The sequence below is a fragment of the Neophocaena asiaeorientalis genome, unplaced genomic scaffold, assembly GCF_003031525.2.
Source record: "Neophocaena asiaeorientalis asiaeorientalis breed wild unplaced genomic scaffold, Neophocaena_asiaeorientalis_V1.1 scaffold371, whole genome shotgun sequence".
Taxonomy (NCBI): Eukaryota; Metazoa; Chordata; class Mammalia; order Artiodactyla; family Phocoenidae; genus Neophocaena; species Neophocaena asiaeorientalis.
This window is the reverse complement of record NW_020172369.1, coordinates 4157101-4180200: the sequence shown is the minus strand read 5'-3', so window position 1 is coordinate 4180200 and position 23100 is coordinate 4157101. Positions and strand designations below refer to the sequence as shown.

The window sequence follows — 23100 nt, the reverse complement described above, 5'->3', positions numbered from 1 at the left end:
TACACATTTCAATGCTACTAAGGAAAAGAAAGGAAAATGACTTATATTACATGATTCTAGCACAACACCAGAATATTTCAGCAGTGATGGAAATGATGCTGAAATAGAGACCACATTTTAGAAATCTAGGGTGAAGCTTTAATCCTTTGCAAATGACTTAAAGCTACTATTACTACATATTACTTGATTCATTTTTATTATCTGTGTCCAGTATAATGCCTGCCTCTTAGTTATAAACTCTTATGATGTTAGTTCTTCCTCTTTTTTTACTCTCCTTAATAATTGATGAATAAGGAGTAGGTGAGAATTTTAATTGCAAGAAGAAAAAGTAAAATTATCTATTAGATGTCTAGGAAACAAAAATACATTGTATGGTCATTAGTTTTCAAACATACTATATATTATTTAAAGTAAAAATTTCAGAGGTCTCATTTTTTATTCCCCAAATGAGGAGTTGTGGCAAAAATCATTTTGATTTAGTTTACTTTTTCATCAGGAAAATTTAATTCAAAATTTAGCAAAATTAATATTTTCTTTTGTGTCAATTGGGAATGCAATCTCTCACCAATTATGAGGTTTCTCAGTGAACTTCCAGTTCTTAGGATTAGAGGAAAATCAGAGAACATTCAAATTCAACATCTTTACAAAAAAAAATTTCACAAAATTTCTATCTAGAATTATGTTTCTAGTGCTTCTCTCTGATTTCTAGTATTAGATAATAGAATTTAAGAGAACTCAATTGAAATAAAGTATGTGAGGTAGATAAATCAGGTGGAAGGGTATGGTGACAATGATTTAACAAGTCAACTGAAAAATACCACAGCTTTTTTTTGTAATTCAAACCAAACTTTCTGTTTATATAAACCTTAATTCTGTATTCAGTTCACAGAGCAGACATCTGCTCAGTTATTATAGACTTTAAAAAGTGAGGCCAAGATTTATTTTACCTCTTGGAAAATCAACCAAAGAACGTCATTCTTGATGTATAAAGTGAGAATTCCAGACTCCATGTGAATTTGTTGACAATACCATATAACAAAAATAATAATAAAATAAAAATACTTGAAATTATGAAACATTGTTATTTATGAATATATCTAACCTAAACAGAAATGTGGTTATGCTTAATATATATTCTCTATCTAGCAGCTTTTATAATATGTGGCCTTGTTCAAGAACAAACTGTCTGCCTAACACCTTCTAAAATAAAGAATATACTCAGATAAATATTGTTACCAGGTTTCAGAAATGTTTCAACATGTTATGAAATAAGCACATTTAGAAAATCAGGACTGTTACAATTTGAGGACTAGATTGTTCAAAAGGTGATGCTATTTTCAAAGTTATGTCTCTTAAGACTATTATGCTCAATTTTCTTTTTCTTTCTGACATCCAGAAACAGGCATGTCCGGATGAAAAGAGTTTTATTTAAATGGCAAAAGAAAACACTTTAAAGAATTAGTGTGGATGCTCGATGCTTTGATATGAATTTCTAAGGATTTTGGAAATTAGTTGTGGTTAATTCTTTGCTCATTTCTTCTAGATTTTTCCCACTTTGAGGGACATGTGAAACTAATGGAACCAGATGTACAGAAGAGGATCAAGCTGTATAAATCCCACTTCCCTTAAATTGCTAACTATAGTTATCTGTATTTTAATAAGGAGACTTTTATTAGTATTGGAGATGTTTCTTGTCTTACAGCTTCGACTGAGTTGTTAAATCTCCAATACTTTCTTCTTCCCATATTATTTTTTAATAGATTATCTGTATAGAATTTCATGGGCATTCTAAGAAATGATGATGAAAAACTCTTTAGTCTTGAATTGAGGTAGAGTAAAATAGTAAATTTTTGTTAGGTCAATTAAATCATAATAGTCTTTTAAGTTATTTTATAAAGAACATTTTGGTGGAGCCATAATAGGATCTTCCTTTTAAAACTTTATTTTCCTTCTACCTGTGGACATAATCTACTAGAAACTGACAGCATTCCTATACTGGTTAGCAAACAGTCCCATTTATACAGAAGAGATTCCAAATATCCAAACTTGACTTAGAATATTGTATGTATATCCTTGAATTATTGAAAGACTATTCCAAACAGGTGGCCTGCTCAACCATGTGTAGGATAATAGAAGAAAACAGACATAAGATGAAAAAAATTAAGAAAATCTTCATGATGCCATTAGTTTAGCTTATATTGTACTTGAAATTAATTTGATTACATTATAATTACATTAGAAAATAAATATGAAATATAATCATATATGTTAGAAAGGCCTTTGTCAGGAGACCAAGCCAGGAGTCTCATGATGCTTACTATACTTAGGAAAGGAACTGTTATCTGGGGACTGGAGAAGGAAAAAGACTAGAGAAGAAGGGAATGAACATTTATTAAATGCTTGTCACTTGATAGATACTATTCTAACGGCATGTTATCTCATTTAACATTTATAACCCAGTAAGGCAGGGAATGTCATTGCCAACAGGTAGATGAGAAAAAAAAAGAAACTTCAAGGAGTTATGCAATTTGTAAAATGTTTTAAACTGGTAGCCAGCAGAGAAGGTATTAGACCTCAGGCATGTCTACCTGCTGGGCTCATGTTCATAGTGGTTGCTGAACTTGAAATTAGCAGAGGTAGCAGCACTTACAGCAAAAGAGCCATCAGAATGTTCCTCATTTCGTGGCTTCCTGATAGGTGCTGAATAGACATTCAGTGATGTGGGCCCAATTTTAGAAAATAATCTATTATTTAATGGAGGTTAAGTCTTCACTTACTTTATTTCCTAAATCTTTTTTTAAAATTTAATTTAATTTAATTTAATTTAATTTTTTTGTGCCCGAATTCTCGCCGCCCAGTGATGTGAAAGCTTAGTACCTCACATACAGGCGGGTCACGCAGGCACCGCCACTTTTAGTGCTGTAACGCTGGAAACGTATTCCAGCTACAAAACCCGAGACCGCCACGAGTGCAAAACGCAATTTTAGTAACCCGGCCGCCTGCACCTTGAACTACATACTGCCAACACAGCTAAACCCAAGTACTGTCTCGACGCGGGTGAAGCCCACGTTTTCAGCACTTATACAAGCGGGTACACCGCAAGACCGACCCCGACCGTGCAACTAAAAGCACGAAACTTGGCAAACTGCACACAAAGTCGCATAGCTCTGATCTTACACCTCAAGAAAAATCAGGGGAAAGCGCGAATGCAGTCCTCCACTACCGACAAATTATGCAGCAGTCGAGTTTCCCACATTTGGGGAAATCGCAGGGGTCAGCACATCCGGAGTGCAATGGATAAGCCTCGCCCTGGGAAAACTACCTTCGTGATCATGGTATCTCCCCTGCCAGGTAAGTATTTCCTAAATCTTATGTAGGACAAAAACTTCAGTTGCAGATATACAGATAACAGCCTGAGTGTGTTAATGTGGCTAAAAGACAGATGTTGATGTTATAAAAACACATAAATGGAGAACATCACTTACAACAGTGGTTTGCAAACTTGTGCTTTCAATTTCTTTTTTTTATTATTATTATTTATTTTTGGCTGCATTGGGCCATCGTTGCCATACGCGGGCTTTCTCTAGTTGCGGAGAGCGGGGGCTATGCTTTGTTGTGGGGCACGGGCTTTGCATTGTGGTGGCTTCTCTTGTTGCAGAGCACAGGCTCTAGAGTGCAGGCTCAGTAGTTGTGGCTCATGGGCTTAGTTGCTCAGCGACATGTGGGATCTTCCCGGACCAGGGCTTGAACCTGTGTCCCCTGCATTAGCAGGCAGATTCTTAACCACTGTGCCACCAGGGAAGCCCCTCAAGTTATTTTTGAATGTGACTCACAGTAAGAAAAATATACTTTCTTTCATCACCAACACATGCACACAAGCAAATTTATAAAATAGTACTTTACTGTAACTACAAGTAATGCAGTATATATTCCATCTCATCTCATTCCATTCTATCCCATCCCAGTTCATGCTATGGTATAACATTCTATCACTTTTTAAAAAATACTTGTTATACACACACTGAATTGATTTCATAATACACTGTGGGCCATGATTTATAGTTTGGAAATTACTGATCGAAAGGTATCAAGGTAAAGTTTCCAGGAGAATATAAACTTTAAACTATAAATTTAGATGAAGAAAATAAGTAGACAGTAGCTAGACAGAAAACTAGGGGATGGGAGACAGTGTAGATTTGGGTTCCAGGTGGAGACAACAGAAGGTGTGGAAGCCCAGAATTGGAAAGGAATTTGGTTAGTTCAGGCACCTGAGAGAAGGGACAGTGTAGGGGGAATATATTGGCAGAGTGGGAAAGTAATATATATGATCTATATACATATAACTCAAAGCTATGCAGACCATATTAACAATGAAATTTTCAAAGGATGCTATTGGAGGAGGGAGTAGTGTTGATTTGATCAGATTGTCTTCATAAAGAGGTCAAGGTGGAGAGAGGTGGGGAAAAATCCAAAGAGGGACCATATTGGATATCAGAAGAATAGTTGGGAGGCTGCTATAGTGGGCTGGGTGTGAGACAGAGAATGGGCTGGGTGGTATGTAGTTTAGAATAGGCCAGTGCAGAATTGGAGGAAAGTAGATGAGATAAAGATATATCTAGTAAATAAAAACAAGAGGATTTAGTGATGGATTGGCTGTGGAGAGGCAGTGAAGAATGATGGGTTAAAGACAATAGTTATAATAGTTGTTAACATTTTAGAATACTTGGGTCAGATACTTGTAAAGCAATTTCTGTCTTAAATTTGGCCTTCAAACATTTTTCTGAATGTAACCTACATTAAGAAATCTATTTTCTGTTATCATATACACAGATATATTTGTAAAACAGCACCTCTCAGATTTTTGACTTATCAATTAGGCAAAGGCTAGTGCTATAAAGTAAATAAAGAATACTGGAGAAGTTTGTTTTATAGAGGGGAAATGAAGGATGATGAGTTTGGTTTGGATATCATGGACTTTAGATGTCTCTATGTCTATGTCTCTATGTCTCAGAAGAATCATTTGGGTTACAGATAAAACATATGGGAGTGATCAACACATAGGTAAAAATGAAAACCAAGGGCTCAGTGAGATCATCTGGGCAGAGAAGATAGAGTGAAAAGAAAATGAGGCTTCATTTAGAGCCTTGCACAAATCAAATATTAATGGTCAAATTTAGGAGGAACAGCTGAGAAAGGAGCCTGAAAACAGTGGCCTAAGACAGAGGAGAAAATCAGGAGAGAGTATGGTCACGTGGTCAAAGAATTGAGGTGTTTTGTTTGTTTGCTTGTAAAATGATGAGTATATAAGAATGAGTCATAAACTGTACAAAATAACTCTGTAGAGTCAACTAAGATAAAAACAATGAAAGTTTCTTCTGGACTTAGACACACGCTCAGTGGTGACCTCAAGGAGAGGTGATCTCTATGGTAGAATGTATAAGGGTTATAAATGTGTGACTTAAACAAATTCTCTTTAACCTATGATTAGGTAAAATTCACATGCTAACATGTCTTTAGGTAATGTTTCCATTTGGGGATAATTAAACGTCTAGCCAAAATTACAGCTTGGTCCACTAAGTCTGAGGTTGGAACTCTGTCAACTGTGAAGACTTACTCTTCCATCACTGCAACGACATGCAAATGAGAAGAAACACAACACAGTGAAGACAACACTAAAATAAGGAGGATCTTCTAACAACCCAAAGAAAGTTTACAGGAGTTGAGGAATGAGGAGGAGTTGGAGGCATGGGGAATGGAGGGATGAGGAGAGAAGCTGTCATCATATAGGATGTACATACATTTGGTCTCCCTGCTGTGCTCTTCAAGCTGGAGGGTTCTCCTTGGATGGTTATGAGAACAAAATAGAAGTTACATTTTTCTCAGTTGCCTTAGACCTGGTCCCTGAAGTTCCAGAACACAGGGAGGTTGTCAATTGTGTGATGGGACAGATTTTCAGGTTAGAGCAGACACAGGAGATAAGAAAAAGTAAAGCACTGAAGATATTAAGAATAGAAAGTCCCTGAAAGATAATTGATTGCCTATAAAGAGAAGGAGATGCTAGGTTAGTATTTGGGGTGTCTTTTTGAAATCATAGATATATTTATTTTCTTAAAGAACGGGGATACCTGTTGGTTTGCAACCTTGAGAGTTCCACAGATGAAATTCAAACTGATTTCCATAAATGAAGGGTAAAGAGGGACTGACAAAAATGACAGAACACTCCAGATTGTAGGTGGAACTTAATAAGCAAGGGAACTTACATGCAAGGCTTGTCGTGGGCAGACATAAGACATGGAGACCTCTGCTTCTGACTGCCAGAATCTTAAAAGTTTATACAAAAGCTTTAATGGGATTCAGTCACATACACTGTCCTGATGGTCTCAACAACACCTTATTATTCTCTCAAAGCTGTGTCCTTGAAAAGTCTCCCAGTGCAGGAACGGTGAGCAGAAAGTACATTCCAAGGATGGGGCAGGGTTTAAGGAGTCTCCATCTTGGATCTGGCTCCTGGGTCAACAGATGGTCATGTCCTCTCTATGACCTCCTCAAAAAATACCTCATCTGTTGTAATAGGAAAATAGATGAAAAAGAAGGAAGCCATTTTAGGTAGATTTATGAATACAGTGGTGAAAAGTTGAGTTGATTACCTTCTGAAGGCTTTATATTCCCTTTGAAATATATAAATAAATGTAGGCAGTGAGCTAAACTCGTGAGAGAAAGAGAAATGACAGGAGATAAGAGAGAGTCAAAAAGAGAAATAAGAGCAACCTGGCAAGATTCCTGGGCAGGATTGAAGTCCCAGTTTAGTTTATAATGGCTTGAATTTCCTCAGGTGTGTGAATTTCCCCTTAGCCTGACAGTTTGCACAGGGGAGAAAGATGGTTGGATGCATCCTAGATTAGGGTGTTGTGAGAGGTGTAACTAAAGGACAACAGGGAAACTGTGTTCTGCATATTACTAAAAGAATGACTTAACTAGTGGACCACAGTCTCTAATTGGTCAACTGGAATTACTCACAACGACTTCAAAGTGTACCTGAATTTTTTGTTCTGAACTCATCTTGAGCAGGACCTCCCATTTCCACTGAGGATAGAAAAACAAATTTGTCAGTTAAATACAAGCTTGTATTTTAACACAGTCTCTTTGGGAGCAAATATTCCATTAATTCAAAGTTCAAAATTATTTTCATAAATGTTTCTCTTCATCTCAAGGGATCTTGCCTTAATTTCTTCTTTCTAAGATGGCCTGTTGATATAGGAGCTCAACACCAACTGGGTGGGAGAATAGAACTGTTAAGTCCACATTTTTCCTTATTCTTCTCATTCTCTGTCTTTCCTTGGCTACTTCTCTCAGTAACTAGAAATGCTTAACCTCAGTGTCTTGTCTAAATAGGAGCTACCACCATATAACATCATCTTTATCTAGGAACAATATTATGAAAAGGGGAGCTGATAGGTAGGAAGAAAGCAGAAGGGTTGGTGGATTAGTGGTCCCAACATGGTAAAAGAACAGATATGGCAGAACAATTCAAGAAACAAGATGGAAGGATTAAAATGTGTTCAGGGAGGATGATGTCTGAATTTAGTTTTCCGAAGCCAGAGAAGTTTTGTAGGTGACAATATCCAGAGTATACCCAAAGGAGTTGTTAGATGAGGTAAAATGATGGTCTTTGAAAAAAAAAAAAGGTGCTAATGCAAGACTGGTGTGTAGTTTGGGTCCTCAACATTGACTTGGAATCATCTAAGACACACATAAGAGTTGGAATGGAGATTGAGACCATGATCCCAAACCTTCAGTTAGTGAGGCAATTATTCCAGATAGCAGTGGCAAATGGATTTTAAATATCATTTTCAGCAGAGAGGCTCTCTGATCATCATGGAACAATAGAATTCAAGAAAGAAAATATAGTATAGATGCTTTTTAGAGGTAGCAGGTGAGGGGGAATTTATAACTAGAAAGGGACCAAAGAGAAAAATGTTAGAACTTTCATGCCAAGACTTGCTAAAGTTTCTGATGGACTTGGACATTTTGTCATTGGTCCCCACATGTTACTGTGACAAAGAGTAAAGATTTTCTTCACTCCTAAATGGACGAGGGGTTAGCAAAGAATAGATGAGCAGTTGGGTGAAAGGTATCGATACCCTTCCCTTTCCTGCCTCTTGGCCTCTGCTCTGATAGTGTAGCAGGATTTGGAGTCATCGCTGTTACTGCCGACAACCCTGTCTGCAACTTGTTGACATTTTACATAACAGGATATGGAAGTGAGTTGTGAATAGCAGTCATTGTCACTTTCTTGTACTTTGATCAGAAAGAAATGCTGAAATATCCTTGGACAAAAGGACCTTGCTGAATGCAGTTTCCAGATATCTAACTTAGATGTGAAATGCAGGAAAGAAGTGGGGTGTTGTGAGGAGACTGAAGAGAGAAACATAGGCAATTCCTGGTTAAGTGTCAACTGGGAGAGGCTTTGAAATTTACTGTTTAATTGTGATTAACTAGTTGAGCACTTAATTAGTAGTTACTTCAATTAGAGAAGTATTTAGTGGGTAATTTTTTAAATTTCCAAGGCTTCATTTAGTGGGTAGATTGTATCTATTATAAAATGCATTTGCATGTGAGACTGATCTCTTCAATTGCTTTTTCATAAAGAATTCTAGAGTTGACACTTTGAATAAAGTTCCATATTATGCAAAGCTATTAAAAAAAATAGAAACCAAACTGCTCTGATGAATTCACAGAGTTATCATGTGGTCTCTTTATTTACAATCATTAGAATTTATGCTGTTCTCAGAAATTATACCTTATTACATGGCTTTTTTTTTAATGCTAAAGGTGTTATCTAATTATACTATAATTAAGTGTAATTTATTAAATAGAAATAAAGACAAAACCAGTAATCAGAAACTCTTCCTCTATTCATAGATATTCAGTGAAGGTGTATCGTGTAATGAGTTTACCAATGTTTACTGTAGAACAAGTAGAACAAAATTGGCATCATTTTTCCTTTCATCATCTGACAGTGCACTTGGAATTCATTTACATAGCTATACAATGAAAGTCATTACCCTCATCACAGATCTACTGTTGTATAACCAGCGATGAAAAACTGAAGTTTTTGAAGAGGGAAGAGGGAAGAAGATAGATTTCTTGTTGAATAAAATAGTTCGAAGTTCCTTTTCCTCTTGCGGGGGAGCAACTATGTTAACATAGAGCTCTTGTGATCTCAGGTTTGGCCAAATCTCCTAGAAGACAGATTCTATTTACTCCTACACAACAAAGTGAGGAAGACTTCAGAGAGACATGACTTACAAAGGAGACAGCCTGAAACTGGTGCTGGAATTTGTTCCGTCCCCATCCAAAGCAATAAAGGGATTAAAGTGGAGAGACTAGGCAGTGGGAGATAAAAGATTTCTTCAGAGTTGGTGTGCTCTGTGTTCTTCCCCTCCCCAAGGTAGAGAAGTGTGTGCTTATGTGCATGCGTGCGTGTGTCTTGGGATGGTGAATGGTTTTCTTCTCATTCTACAAATTCAGATCTATCGAGAGGCACTGCATGTGCCTTGTGAAGAAACAGATATGTGGACTTGTGGTTTGGAGAACACAGAAGCTGAGGCAGGAGCTGTCTACCAAGCCACTAAATAAAAAGGATAAATAGGGGAGGTAAGTACACTCACACCAGTCACTGTCAGATGTTCATGTCCAGCTGTACTCTTTCAACGAGGTGGTTATATTCATCTGTACCACACATTTAACACAGGAGAATTAGCTTCCCAATTAACAACTATCTAATTGATTACAGCTCAGGATAGAGAAGCATCAATTCCCCACCTCTCATCTCCCACCTCAACCCCTTCTCTACTCTTGGCTTTCTGGAGTAATGGTCTCTCTCAATCCATTTATAGTGGTTAACAGCATGGTCATTGAGGTCAAGCCACCTGGAATAGAGTTTTTTTTTTTGAAGATGTTGGGGGTAGGAGTTTATTAATTAATTAATTTATTTTTGCTGTGTTGCGTCTTCGTTTCTGTGCAAGGGCTTTCTCTAGTTATGGCAAGCGGGAGCCACCCTTCATTAAGGTGCGCGGGCCTCTCACTATGGCGGCCTCTCTTGTTGTGGAGCACAGGCTTCAGACGCGCAGGCTCGGTAGTTGTGTCTCACGGGCCCAGCTGCTCCACGGCATGTGGGATCCTCCCAGACCAGGGCTCGAACTGCATTAGCAGGCAGATTCTCAACCACTGCACCACCAGGGAAGCCCTAGAATAGAGTTTTGACTCGATCCTTTATGACACGAGAAGCAGTTGCAGTTCACCAAAACTCTTAGGCTTCTATATTGTCATCTGCAAAATGGATAGGAGTATAGTGCCAACCCCATAGTTACTGTGAAAAATCAGTGCATGTAAACTAATGAGCTCAGTGCACGGCACATGGAGTTAAACAGATGTTAGCTATTGTAAAATATATATTAAAAATGGATGTCCACTCTAGAGTGTCCTACTGTGCCCAATCCTATCCCAAAATACAGATTCAGGAATTTCTCCTGTGAACTCAGTTGGGAGTCTTGTGATCTCTGTTGATTTTCAAAAGTCTTGAGAGTTGCTGGGAGATGTCTGCATTGAGCAGCTGAATGATACAGAAACGGGAAATCTCATAAACAATCATATCCATCGTACGGCTACTGAGCAGATGACAGAAGAGGCTTCTGCATAAAGTCAGGGAAATATTCCTGTTTATGAATTGAGTTGGCAGAAATAGCACTATGAAGCTACCAAGTGTTCTCACTTAAATGATTCACGAAAATGACCAGCTGCATCAGTTCTCTGAAACCACTATGGGCCTTAGGCATTTGAAAGGTGTCCCTTAAAACAGTCTTTCTCCAGAATCTTTCACTGCAAAATTTTCCAATCAAATATTACACTTTGGAGTCTAGGAGGGTTATGACTCCAGCTTTGTTCTTTTATGGTTCCATATACATTTTAGGATTTTTTGTTCTAGATCTGTGAGAATGTCATGGGTAATATGATAGGGATCACATTAAATCTGTAGATTGCTTTGAGTAGTATGGCCATTTTAACTTGTAGGAATGGCATTTCAGAGGTCTGAGTCTTGGTAACCTTTTAACTTCCCCTTCTTAAACCCCTTCTTAGCCAAAGCTCAATTTCTCCTTTTTTTCCATAATAGAATTTAGTGAGGCATTGAGAAAGACCAGATGTATGCAACAAAATATATGTTTACCTTCTGGAGGATAAAGAGAGTTAGTTCAAGAAGCGATGGCTTTTATAACCACAACTTTCTTATAGTTTAAGGGGAAAAGGAGATACTTTCACAAAGTACCTTTCTCTGTGGATCACATAGCTTCACCTGTTGCATAAAAGAAGGAAGTGAGGGAGGGAGGGAGGGAGGGAGAGAGGAGGAGAGGAGGAGAGAGAGGAAAGCAGGTAGAGAGAATCCTTTTGTTGCTTATCACATATATGCACATATATACCTTTATAAATGGCCAGGAAGCTGTCACTCACTGTGTACTAGGCTTTGTGCTAAGTGCTCATTTCCCCTGTTAATCTTTCCTGTCATCTTAAAAGAATGGTATCATGATCTGGTACATACTAGGAAATTATGGTTCAAAGGAGTTAAATACCTTGCTTAAGTTTGCATAGCTAAGTAAGAAGCGGAAAAATACACTGTCTCACTCTATGCTCTACCATGACCTCTCTGATCACTGAAGTTCAGTTAATTTGTATTCTTTAAGTAGAGATGACCAAAAAATGGGCATTCCTCTGGAGAAAATAACATAATGATTTTTCATACAGGTACTCATAGTGTTTCCTGAAATGAATTTTCCAAGGCAAAGAGGAAGATATATTAAAATAAAACCTAGAAAGAGAAATGTAAATTTGGTTCACTTCATCTTATGGCCTAGAGGTTACATTGGTGTATGTGTTTAATATTTAAACAGATGAAACACAATATTACCAGATATAGAAACCCCAATATTTCCACACTTGGAAAGGAAAATAATTTAGCTGACTTTTAGCATTAATCTGCTATGTTTTATGGTATTTGGTAGATATTTTATCTATTATTAAATAAAAACAGTTGGCCCAATGAAGAGTCTTTTAAACCTTTAACTCCCAATCACTTTTTGTTTTGTCTCCCCTGACAAAAGTTTCCATGTACTAAGACGTTTTCAAATTTCATTCTTGAGGCATTATTTCTTAGATCATAAAATATAAATTAATCCTTACTATTTTATCATTCAACATCGTTGTATAAATTTTAAGCAGACTTTTCAGATGCAAAGACACATTTAAATAGCATTTAAAAATCAAATAGGACATATATCTTTGTTCTGGTTATATGCTTAGGGCAGGAAAATTAACATTTCTTGTCTGTAGTTATCAGATTTTTTTTCCAGAAGGAGCATGAATTAATGGATTCATATCCTACTTTTTAAAACCACAACTAAATAAATATTTGTTGGGTTTGAGGATTGGGTAATTTGTGTAACATTCCACATGGGCCCCCTGAGGTCTATAAATTACCTATACTTTTGTAGCTAGAACTGTTTTCTTTTGAATTTTTGGCTTTTATAAAAAAAATAAATTTATTTATTTTTGGCTGCGTTGGGGCTTCGTTGCTGCACGCGGGCTTTCTCTAGTTGCTGCGAGCGGGGGCTACTCTTCGTTGAGATGCGTGGGCTTCATATTTCAGTGGCTTCTCTTGTTGCGGAGCACGGGCTATAGGCACATAGGCTTCAGTAGTTGTGGCTCGCGGGCTCAGTAGTTGTGGTGCATGGGCTTAGCTGCTCCGCAGCATGTGGGATCCTCCTGGACCAGGGCTTGAACCTGTGTCCCCTGCGTTGGCAGGTGAATTCTTAACCACTATGCCACCAGGGAAGTCCTTTTGCTTTTTCGTTTTTTTGAAGATGTTGGGGGTAGGAGTTTATTAATTTTTATTTATTTATTTTTGCTGTGTTGGGTCTTCGTTTCTGTGCGAGGGCTTTCTCTAGTTGTGGCAAGCGGGGGCCACTCTTCATCGCCGTGCGCGGGCCTCTCACTATCGCGGCCTCTCTTGTTGCGGAGCACAAGCTCCAGACGCGCAGGCTCAGTAGTTGTGGCTCATGGGCCTAGTTGCTCCGCGGCATGTGGGATCCTCCCAGACCAGGGCTCGAACCCGTGTCCCCTGCATTAGCAGGCAGATTTTCAACCACTGCGCCGCCAGGGAAGCCCCCTTGGCTTTTTTTAAGTTTATATAAATATCAGAAATTCACAGTACAAAAATATACTGAAAATGTCTGTGTATAAATTATCTTATGTCAATTTTTATTTCTAGTCTGTATTTTTTTTCTACCTAAATTATACAGGCATTCAGAACTGGTCTATTGTAAATGTTCATGGACTAAATTGTGAATAAAATCTAAATAACATACACCTGATATGCATATTTTAATATATTACATTAGACAAATATCTGTCATACACCTCCTTATCCTTTAAAATTTAGAATTCCTTAAGATATCACTATCTGTATTGTATTTTGAAAATATTTTCTTTATTTCTCATCTTCATTAAAATTTACCATGATTATTATTTTATTGTTTAACATAAATAAGAAAGAATGTAAAAGAAAAAATATCTAGTGTTTTTATTGGTATCAATGTATGCTGTATTATGTCTAGTGGAATTCATTTACCTTGATTTACATCTTTATTATTTTTGGTATTACTAAATACGTAAACCATTTACTATACTTTGCACTTAATTTTAAGATTATCTTTTCTCATATTTTGTTGATTAGAGCAGTATAGGGATGGACGATGATGGTGCATTATGAGAGTACAGTATTCTGGGTTAGGGCTGCCAGTATTACAACAAAAAGCCATTGAGGAATCACATTTACATGTGAATGTTTTCTTGAATTTTGGGGAAATATAGAGATACTGCTATGGAGAGAAGGTTAAGTTCCATGAAGTTGTTTAAATCTAGTATTTCACTTAGAAGTATTTTCCTCTACATATTTAGGTTAATGTGTTTACATTGAAGAGTTCTTTCTTTTCCAATACTCACATTTTGGTTTTAGCACGTTTTCCCAGAAAAAGTAGAAGGAGATCGATGCAGCCTGATTTTGATTTCCCTTAGGATTTAGAAATACTGTACATAGAAACTTAAAATATGACAGATTAAGTCAGCATTGTCTGAGTAAGGAAGCCTGTGAGGGAGCTGGGTGAAAGTAAATAGATGGATGCTTATTTCCTTCTCTCTTCTTTGACCACAAAGTCTAGAAGCAGGGTATTCTGCTTTTTCTCCTGGTGTCTAGGATAACTTGCCGACTCGGCACGCTCAATCCCAGCAGTCCAGCGGACAAGCCAGAGAAAAACAGTAAGTGAAAGAAATGTCACATTGCGAGTTGTTTCTTTAGCTTTTGTTTATTACCCCATTTGCTCTAAGAGCACACATGACACTGTTTTTACAAAACTCCAAAGTAGCATAATTGGTTGTAATGGGCACTGGAAACTTGCCTCACTCCTCATAGATTCCTGTCTCCCCAGTTGGAGCCAAGGTTAAAATAACCCAGTGTTGATCAGCTTATCATCAAAGCTGTCTAGACAAGGTAAAAATGTTCTGATAAGCAGTTTTGCAGGCAGGAAAAATATAGGTTTGAAGAAATAGCTGGCTCAACCCTTTTGTGATATGATTACAAAATGAGAACTCTTATTTTATTTCTTATATATTTTACAGCAAGTAAAATGAGGGAGTGAAAGCCATTTTATGAAGCCTGTTCCATGGGGAAGGAGCCTTGCCCCAAGTCTTCTGTGTCCAGGATGAAAGTAGGATTTAAGTCCACATGAACTCAATTGTAGCTTAAGTATCCAGACCCACTTCCAGGTCAATTTCATGTTTGCTGTTGTTCTTTATCTTAGCATTCTTTGCTGGGTCCCTTCTGCTTTGAGCTCTCTTTATATAAAAATCCTTACAAAAAAATTTTTTTTGAGTGATTTGGCAAATCCTTTTTCTCAATTTTCAGCTGCTCCACAGCAAAACTTTCTTCGTTTGCTTTTTTATTCCTGCTCCTTTTCTTTCATGTACTAGTAGCTTTTTACATAGATTCTACACTGGATCCTTTTTGATTATTACTCATCTTGAAAAGACATGAAATCGTTCCAGATCAAAAATTTGTACGAGGTGAGCATGTGCATGTGGGTACATGCACATTCATACGTGTGCACGTTTGATTGAGGCTAAGGCACTCTCTGTTCCTGAGTCATGTGTGAGTTAAACAATCCTTCCCTGCACTTCAGCTTACCAAGGTGGGCAGTGGGGGCCTCCCTAACCCCCTCTCCTCCACCTGCAGCATGGTTGGTTATAAAAAGAGGGAGCCTATGCAATGTCTCATTCAGGCCATTTTCTGACCCAGATCCTAGTCACCTGGCATCCACCAGCTAATTTTGGTTGATATTATTGTTATTACAAAGTTATTGTTTTAGTATTATTAGAATAATGATTTTTAAATGGTCTGGTTATAAGATGTCACTGGAATTGCATACGGTTAGAAAACTGAGGTAGTAATTTTGTGCAGGGCCTCTATGGCAAAAATCAGGTCCCCAAATACTCAGAAATAATGTTTTCCTGAATCAAAGTACAGTAAGTCCCCAACATACGAACGAGTTCCATTCTGAGAGCACGTTCGTAAGTCCAGTTTGTTCTTAAATCCAACAAAGTTAGCCTAGGTACCCAACTAACAGAATTGGCTATATAGTACTGTACTGTAATAGGTTTATAATACTTTTCACACAAATAATACATAAAACACAAAAAATAAAGAAAACATTTTAAATCTTACAGTACAGCACCTTGAAAAGTACAGTAGTACTGTATAACAGCTGGCATACAGGGGCTGGCATAGACTGAACAGGCAAGAAGAGTTACTGACTGGAGGAGGGAAAGGAGATGGGAGATGGTAGAGTTGAAGGAAAGTCAGCAATAGGAGACACGGAGGGCAAGCTACCATTTCACTCATGCCTGATGTTGATGGAATGCACATTCGTATCTTTGAAAGTTCGAAACTTGAAGATTCGTATGTAGACTTACTGTCTCCTAAAGGTTATTTCATTACCTTTGAGCATCTAGTGTTGCTGACAAAATATCTAACCATAAGAGAAAAGCTAAAGCATATCAAGTGTTTAATTGGTGCCAGAAACTATTCTTAGCATTGTATGTCTGTTTATACTTTTATCTGTATCTGTATCCATACTTATATATCAAATCTATATGTGAATATTTATTGAATTCTTACAATAGCCCTATGAGATAACATCATTTTACCCATTCTACAGGTAAGAAACTTGGGCACTGATGAGTTAAGTAACATTCTCAAGATCACAAATCTTGCAAGTAGCTGTGTCAGGATTCAGATGAGAACATCTAAATTAAAAAAAACAAAAACAAAAACAAAAGAATCCTAATTACTGTGATCTATGGCCTCTGATGACAGTTCATTTGTAATTTTTCTCTTAAGTAGCTTTTACTCCTCTCTACCCCTGGAAGATTTTTAAATCTTCTCTTTATAACTGGCATTCTGACATTTTGCAATGTTTTATCCAGTGTGGGTTTTTTTTTGTTGAACACTGGGAAGGCCATTTCAATCTAAATACTAATGACCTATTCAGATCTGTGGAATTCTTTCTTCTACTTTATCATCATCATCTTTACCATCATCATCATTTCCCCTGTATTTGTTTTCTATTGCTAAGTAATTTGTTACAAACTAATACCTATTATTATTTCATAGTTCTTTTTTTTTTTTTTGCGATACGCGGGCCTCTCACTGTTGTGGCCTCTCCCGTTGCGGAGCACAGGCTCCGGACGCACTGGCTCAGTGGCCATGGCTCACGGGCCCAGCTGCTCTGTGGCATGTGGGATCTTCCCGGACCGGGGCACGAACCCGTATCCCCTGCATCGGCAGGCAGACTCTCAACCACTGTGCCACCAGGGAAGCCCTGTTTCATAGTTCTTTAGGTCAGATGTTCAGGTGGGTTCAGCTGGCTTCTTTGATTAGGGTCTTATAAAGTTGAAATCAACCTAGATAATACCTCTCTTGATTAACCTAAAGGTAACTGATTGACAACCTTACTTATATCTGCAAAATCCCTTTTGCCATGTAATATAATATAGTCACAGGCTCAATATCTCATCGTATCTCATATTAATCATTTTAGGGTCAAATTTGGAATTATTTCTACCACACCCACTCTCCCTTCATTTTCTCTGATTCCTTCATTTTCTCTGGTTCACTTTTTCTGGTTTCTCTGACACATGTTGGATCACCTAGACTGGTCCTCTGTGTTTATATTTTTTCCCATATTTTCTACATTTCTGCCATTTCCTTCTATGTTTTAGGAGATTCCTCCTACTCTATTTTCTATTTCACTCTCTTTTGGAGAAATTTTATTTTTCTTCTAAGAGCTTTTTTTGTTTATCTTTTAAGAAATGGCATTCTGTTATTGTTTTATTGATTTATGATGAAATACAATTTTGAACTCACTAGTTACATAATTAAAGATTTTTAAAAGTTGTTTTCTATATTCTGCATTATCTCTATCCTCTCTGGTGAACACTTTTATTATGTTTATTTAAATTTTTAATTTTATGTATCTAATATTCTATATGATGATTCTTAGTTATCTGTTCATATTTAATACAGCACTATTGAGAGGGTACAGTGGGTTTCCTTTGACTCTTTTGAAGTAGGTCTATTTTCCTAAGTGACTGAAGACCTTAACTTGGAGCGAGGCATGGTACTAGATGGCTCATGTTTACTGATAGACTTTGTGAGCTGTCTGGTGAACTGTGGGCCATACAAATATAAGAATAATAATTTTTGGAGGTTGCTTGCTTTAGAGTCATACTTTGGCTTTCTCCAGTTTCTTTTCTTTTTTTTTCCTTTGGAGTATGCTATCAAATGTTATACCTGGGAGAAAGTCGAGCTGTCTGTAGAGAGATTCTAGAAGAGAAATTAGGTTGCTGACTGGCAAATTTATTTTATGCAAATATTTTTAATGAACCTTCCTGTTTTTAGTATTATTTCTTACTTTGGTTCTTTGTTGTACCTATTGACTTTGAGATCAAATCCTTCCTACGTTTCTTTCAAGTGAATATTTTCACACCTATTCAGCAGTATTTTTATGGCATATTCTGGCCTATAGTTTTTTCCCCTCTCTTTATCTGTCAATCTGTTTTCATATCCCTTAAACTTTGAAAAGTTTGTTGAACTATCTTTTATTCTTTAATGTGCCTCTCATTATTTTCTATGGTATGAAGTTTATTTATTTGGTACTTCAAAATCTTTCCAGAGTAGTTGGAGGGGTGGATAAAACGCTAACATACATTTCTAGCCCACCATCTTAAATTGGAAGTGAAAAGTATGACTCTTTTTTAACAGATAGATGGACTGGTTAAGGATTTTTTGAGTTTGCTGATTTCAGCATAGTGATTAAGATCACAGACTTAGATTTCAGTCTAAAACCGGCCGTACCACTTACTAGCTATACTCCCTTTAACTGAATATTTAACCAGTTACCTCAAGAATACAACAGTTGAAACTATTGAGATAACACTGATAACATAACACTCATTTAGCATAGAGTATATCCCATGTTAGTACTTAATAACAGTAATTACTATTTTTCTTAGGTGATAGCAATAGCAAAACACAGTGACCAAAAAATATGGATTATTTGGTTTATATTTTTGGTATGATCATTATTGTCATCAAATATTGACTGAAGCCTTTGATGTCATGGGCAATAAGAATACAAAGATATACTGGTAAAAAAATTGTTTTTTATAAATATAATTAAAAATAGTTGTCTCGGGCTTCCCTGGTGGTGCAGTGGTTGAGAGTCCACCTGCCGATGCAGGGGATACGGGTTCGTGCCCCGGTCCGGGAGGATCCCACATGCCACGGAGCGGCTGGGCCCGTGAGCCATGGCCGCTGAGCCTGCGCGTCCGGAGCCTGTGCTCCGCAACGGGAGAGGCTACAACAGTGAGAGGCCCGTGTACCGTAAAAAAAAAAAAAAAAAATAGTTGTCTCATTTTACATGTATTTTTTGTCTCATGTAACATGTATGTAGTATTTTTATGTTATAATGGGGATAATATTTTCCTTTGAGGAAATATTTCCAATTTTTGTTTACAAATTATTTTAATCAGATATTCTGAGGTTCTATGTTTCTTTTCTATGGAGAAATAGATATATTTCTTATTTATATAGTTATTTTAAAGGAAACACTGCTGAATATAATATATACCTGAAACATAAAAGTAGTTTTCAGTTTACCTAATTATCTTTTAATATATAAATTTTATAATATATTCTAATATATATCCTAATATGTATTATATACTTAGATAGTATATAATATAATTGTAATATATATAATTATAAATATATATATATATCCTAGGCAAAGGGCCTTGTTAGTCACTATATCTCTGCTCCTTTATTCAGCCAAAAATTAATTCTAGTTATTGGGATGGTGGATGGTTATTAGCCTTGAGAGTAGAAGAACCTTGCTTGGCTTTGAAATTTTGTCATTTATCATTATGTGGTTGGTCAACTCTGAGACTTCATACATTAAATAAAAAGACCAGAAATACAAACTAAACATGTTCTGGTTAAGAAAAAGGGATGTGTGAACAGTTGTCAATTTATCATTTCTTTTTATTTCTTCTATTCAAAACCAGCTAGGTTATTATCTCAATTTACGGGAGCTCTGACTTTATTATGACATATTATCATATCTATGGTAACATTGAAAACACTTTGTGTTTAATGTTACTTTTAGAACTTTTAGTTTTCATCTGGAAAGCATGAATATTTTAACACAGTTTATCAGTTGCCACAAATAATAGGTATGAATTTACAAACTGAAAATCTCACATTAAAAAAAGTATCTTATTTGGTCTCTAACATTTGTCACATTTGACAACACTTTCTTTAGAACTTTTTTTTGAACTCCCAGTTTTGGTTCTTTTACTTTTTTTTTATTGTCTGTATTGCTAGATCTTCTTATGTTCTCGGATTTTCTTATTTTTTCCCCTCATTTATTATTTGAATATATGGTTTCAATGAAATTCAGCATTTACATACATTCTTTTTTTTTTTTTTTTGACCTCACTGCACTGCATGTGGGATCTTAGTTCCCTGACCAGGGATCAAACCCGTGCCTCCTGCATTGGAAGCATGGAGTCCTAACCACTGGACTGCCAGGGAATTCCCTGAATTTCTTCTTAACCTATACTCTTTTTTTGGGGGAAGAGTCACAATAATCCTTAACTCCAAATACTATAAAGCAGAAATTATGACTATACCTGTATATTTGACTTAGATCTATTTTCTAAGTGGAATATTTCTCTATCTCTATGTATCTCAACTCTGTTTATCTATCTGTCCACTCATCTGTCTATCATCTATCTATGTATCATCTACCTGTATGTCATCTATCTATCTATCTATCATCTATCTATCTGTCTTCTATCTATCTATATGTCTCTATTCTTAGCTATTTTACCAGATATGCCTGCTTGAAAATCCAGAGGGGTATCTAAAATTAGCTGCATTACAAACTAAGCTTATTTATAGCTTTTTCTATGCAAAACACTCTCTGTTTATGTCCTACAACATGCAACCACATCCAACAACAATCCCCAAATCTGCTACTTCTGTTGGTTAAGAGCAATATCAACAAACAAGTTTCCCAATTAGTAAATTGAGGGTCTTCTCAATTTCCAATCTTTTTTCCCTTTTAACTTTTATTGTAAAAAAATTTTCAAAACTCTCATAACTTGTTTTCTTCAAATTTAATTTATCCCCAAACATATTGATTTTGTATTGAAAATATTTATCGAATGTCTTCTTACTCCATTTCATTCTGAACTCCTCTTTCCAAGTCTTTATTACCTCTTTCATCCTTATTGTGTTTCTTTTTATCTATTTGTTTTTTTCTGAAAATCATTACAGAGAGTCAATTATGAGTCTGTCACTGTGTCAGGGACTTGCTTCAGAGAGCGGTCAGGGAAGCCCTCTCCCATTGTGACATTTAAGCCAAAGATAACAGGAGGTGAGGACCAGCTGAACTATTCTCACAGCTTCTCTCCCCCTCTCCCCTCAAATGCCACTTCCCAACATCTATCCTCCTCAGTGACTTCAGATCAACACAGGTCCTAAGACACAAATGCTAAAGTGTTAAAATTTTTAAAAGACTCCATTACCTATGGTGTGAAATCCAAATTCTTTCAAGGCACAGCCCTTTGCTTTCTTTGCCAGCATGGATTCTTTTCTACTCTTTCGTGTACTACTGAAAAACAAAGCATTTGCATTTCCCAACTAAAGCTGAACAAAACAGCACAAAATAAAAAATGTATGCTATTTATTGCTATCTTTGCATGTGCCTGAAATACCCACCCTCTCTTCTTGTCTTCCTCACTCACCCTTCAAGACTCACCTCAAGTATAAGCTCTTCAATGAAGTTTTCCTGAGAGAATTAGATTCTTTCTCAAGCTTCTGTATTCCCTCTGCCTCTAGAAAACACCTCCATTATAGTACCTGTCAAATTAAAATTCAATCATCTTTTACATGTTTGTTTATTAAACTAGACTGAGTTTATTCAAGTCAGGGGCTGAGATATTCATATCTGCTATTTCTGGTACCTAGCTCAGTTCCTGGCATATTAAGTATTAAGTACAAGTTTGATGAATTGATGGATGGATAGGGAGATGAATGATAAAAATTTGCTTCTTTCTAAAAATAATTGCTTTGAATATACCATTAGTCTTGTTCTCATTTGAGTGCCAACAGTTTAAAGAGATTTCAATGACATAACTTTTCTGACCCTGGAAATAAATTTCTGTATTTTACAACTCCAACACAAAGAGCTTAAAAAAACCCAAACTTCTCAAATTGTGCATTAGACTCTTTTATATTTTTAAGATTTGAGGCATAGAGGGAGAGTCTAATGGAAACTCTAAGTGGATTTGAAGGACATCTCAGTAGTTACTTGTAAATAAGAGTATTCTGTTTATCTTCTAGTTCACCAAGGAAAAAATACTCAACAGCAACACTGGGGAAAAATAGTTCCTGCATTTTAAGTCACAACAAACAAAACTAATAAACAGCAAACCACAGAGACCTGTCAGCTGAAAGGATTTACTAGAGTGTCAGCAGTCAGTCTGACAGAGGAAGAAAGGAACACAATTTTTAAAGTATATCTATTTTGCTGAATAAATTGAGCAAAGTATTGTGTAAGTTGTATTGATCTGGAGTAAAGGCTATGCAAATATGAGGATGCCATATCGCCAGCATTAAATAAATAATTTTTTTTGTTGAGATACATTCCCTTTGAAATTTGAAAATTATTCTAGTGTCATTAATATTAATTCTTTTTCTACAATAGAATATTTGAATAGATGTTACAAAAGACTCTAATGATGAAAAGAATGAGGTATGGTGATAGAAATAGTAAGATACATGTAATTATCTTGATATTAACAACACTATTCTGGTGATAAAAGAAGGAAGTAATGATAATCAAAATAGATTAGAATTATTGACAAGTAGATCAACCTATGTGATTATCCATGCAACTTATTAAGAATGCTTGGAATTTATTACAGAAATGATCAGATTAAAAATTCAATGTAATGAGATTCTTGTCATAGCTTGGGTTCTTCCAAAAGCAAATCCTTAGATTTTGATTTAGGCACAGATAGATTATTTGAGAGGTGATCCTGAATGCTACAGTGAAGCAATAGGGAGAGTGAGAGAGAGATGGAGGGAAAGCCAATTAAAAGTGGGATCTTGAGCTGGTTATTAGTTTAAGCAACTGGGCTCAGTCTTGCTGGGGACCCTTTGGGAAACCATGTAGAATGAACCTCAGAATTATACCTCCAAATGTGGAGCTGGGATATCCACCCACTGACACTCATCTCTCACTGACTGAAAGTTGCTCGTGGAGATTATATATATATATATATATATATATATCTCCTTAGGAAATGATAGATACTCTATAACTAAGCTGTTATACTCAGAGTGTGGTCCATGGAGGAGCATCA

At 36.4% G+C, this 23100-nt stretch overlaps 1 non-coding gene across 1 annotated transcript; it reads right to left on the bottom strand.

The window, feature by feature from the left end:
• Positions 1-3191: 3191 nt before the first annotated feature.
• LOC112390783 (U1 spliceosomal RNA) lies at positions 3192-3359 on the bottom strand. Its single transcript, XR_003001329.1, has one exon. It is a non-coding gene; the product is annotated as a U1 spliceosomal RNA (small nuclear RNA).
• Positions 3360-23100: the final 19741 nt, after the last annotated feature.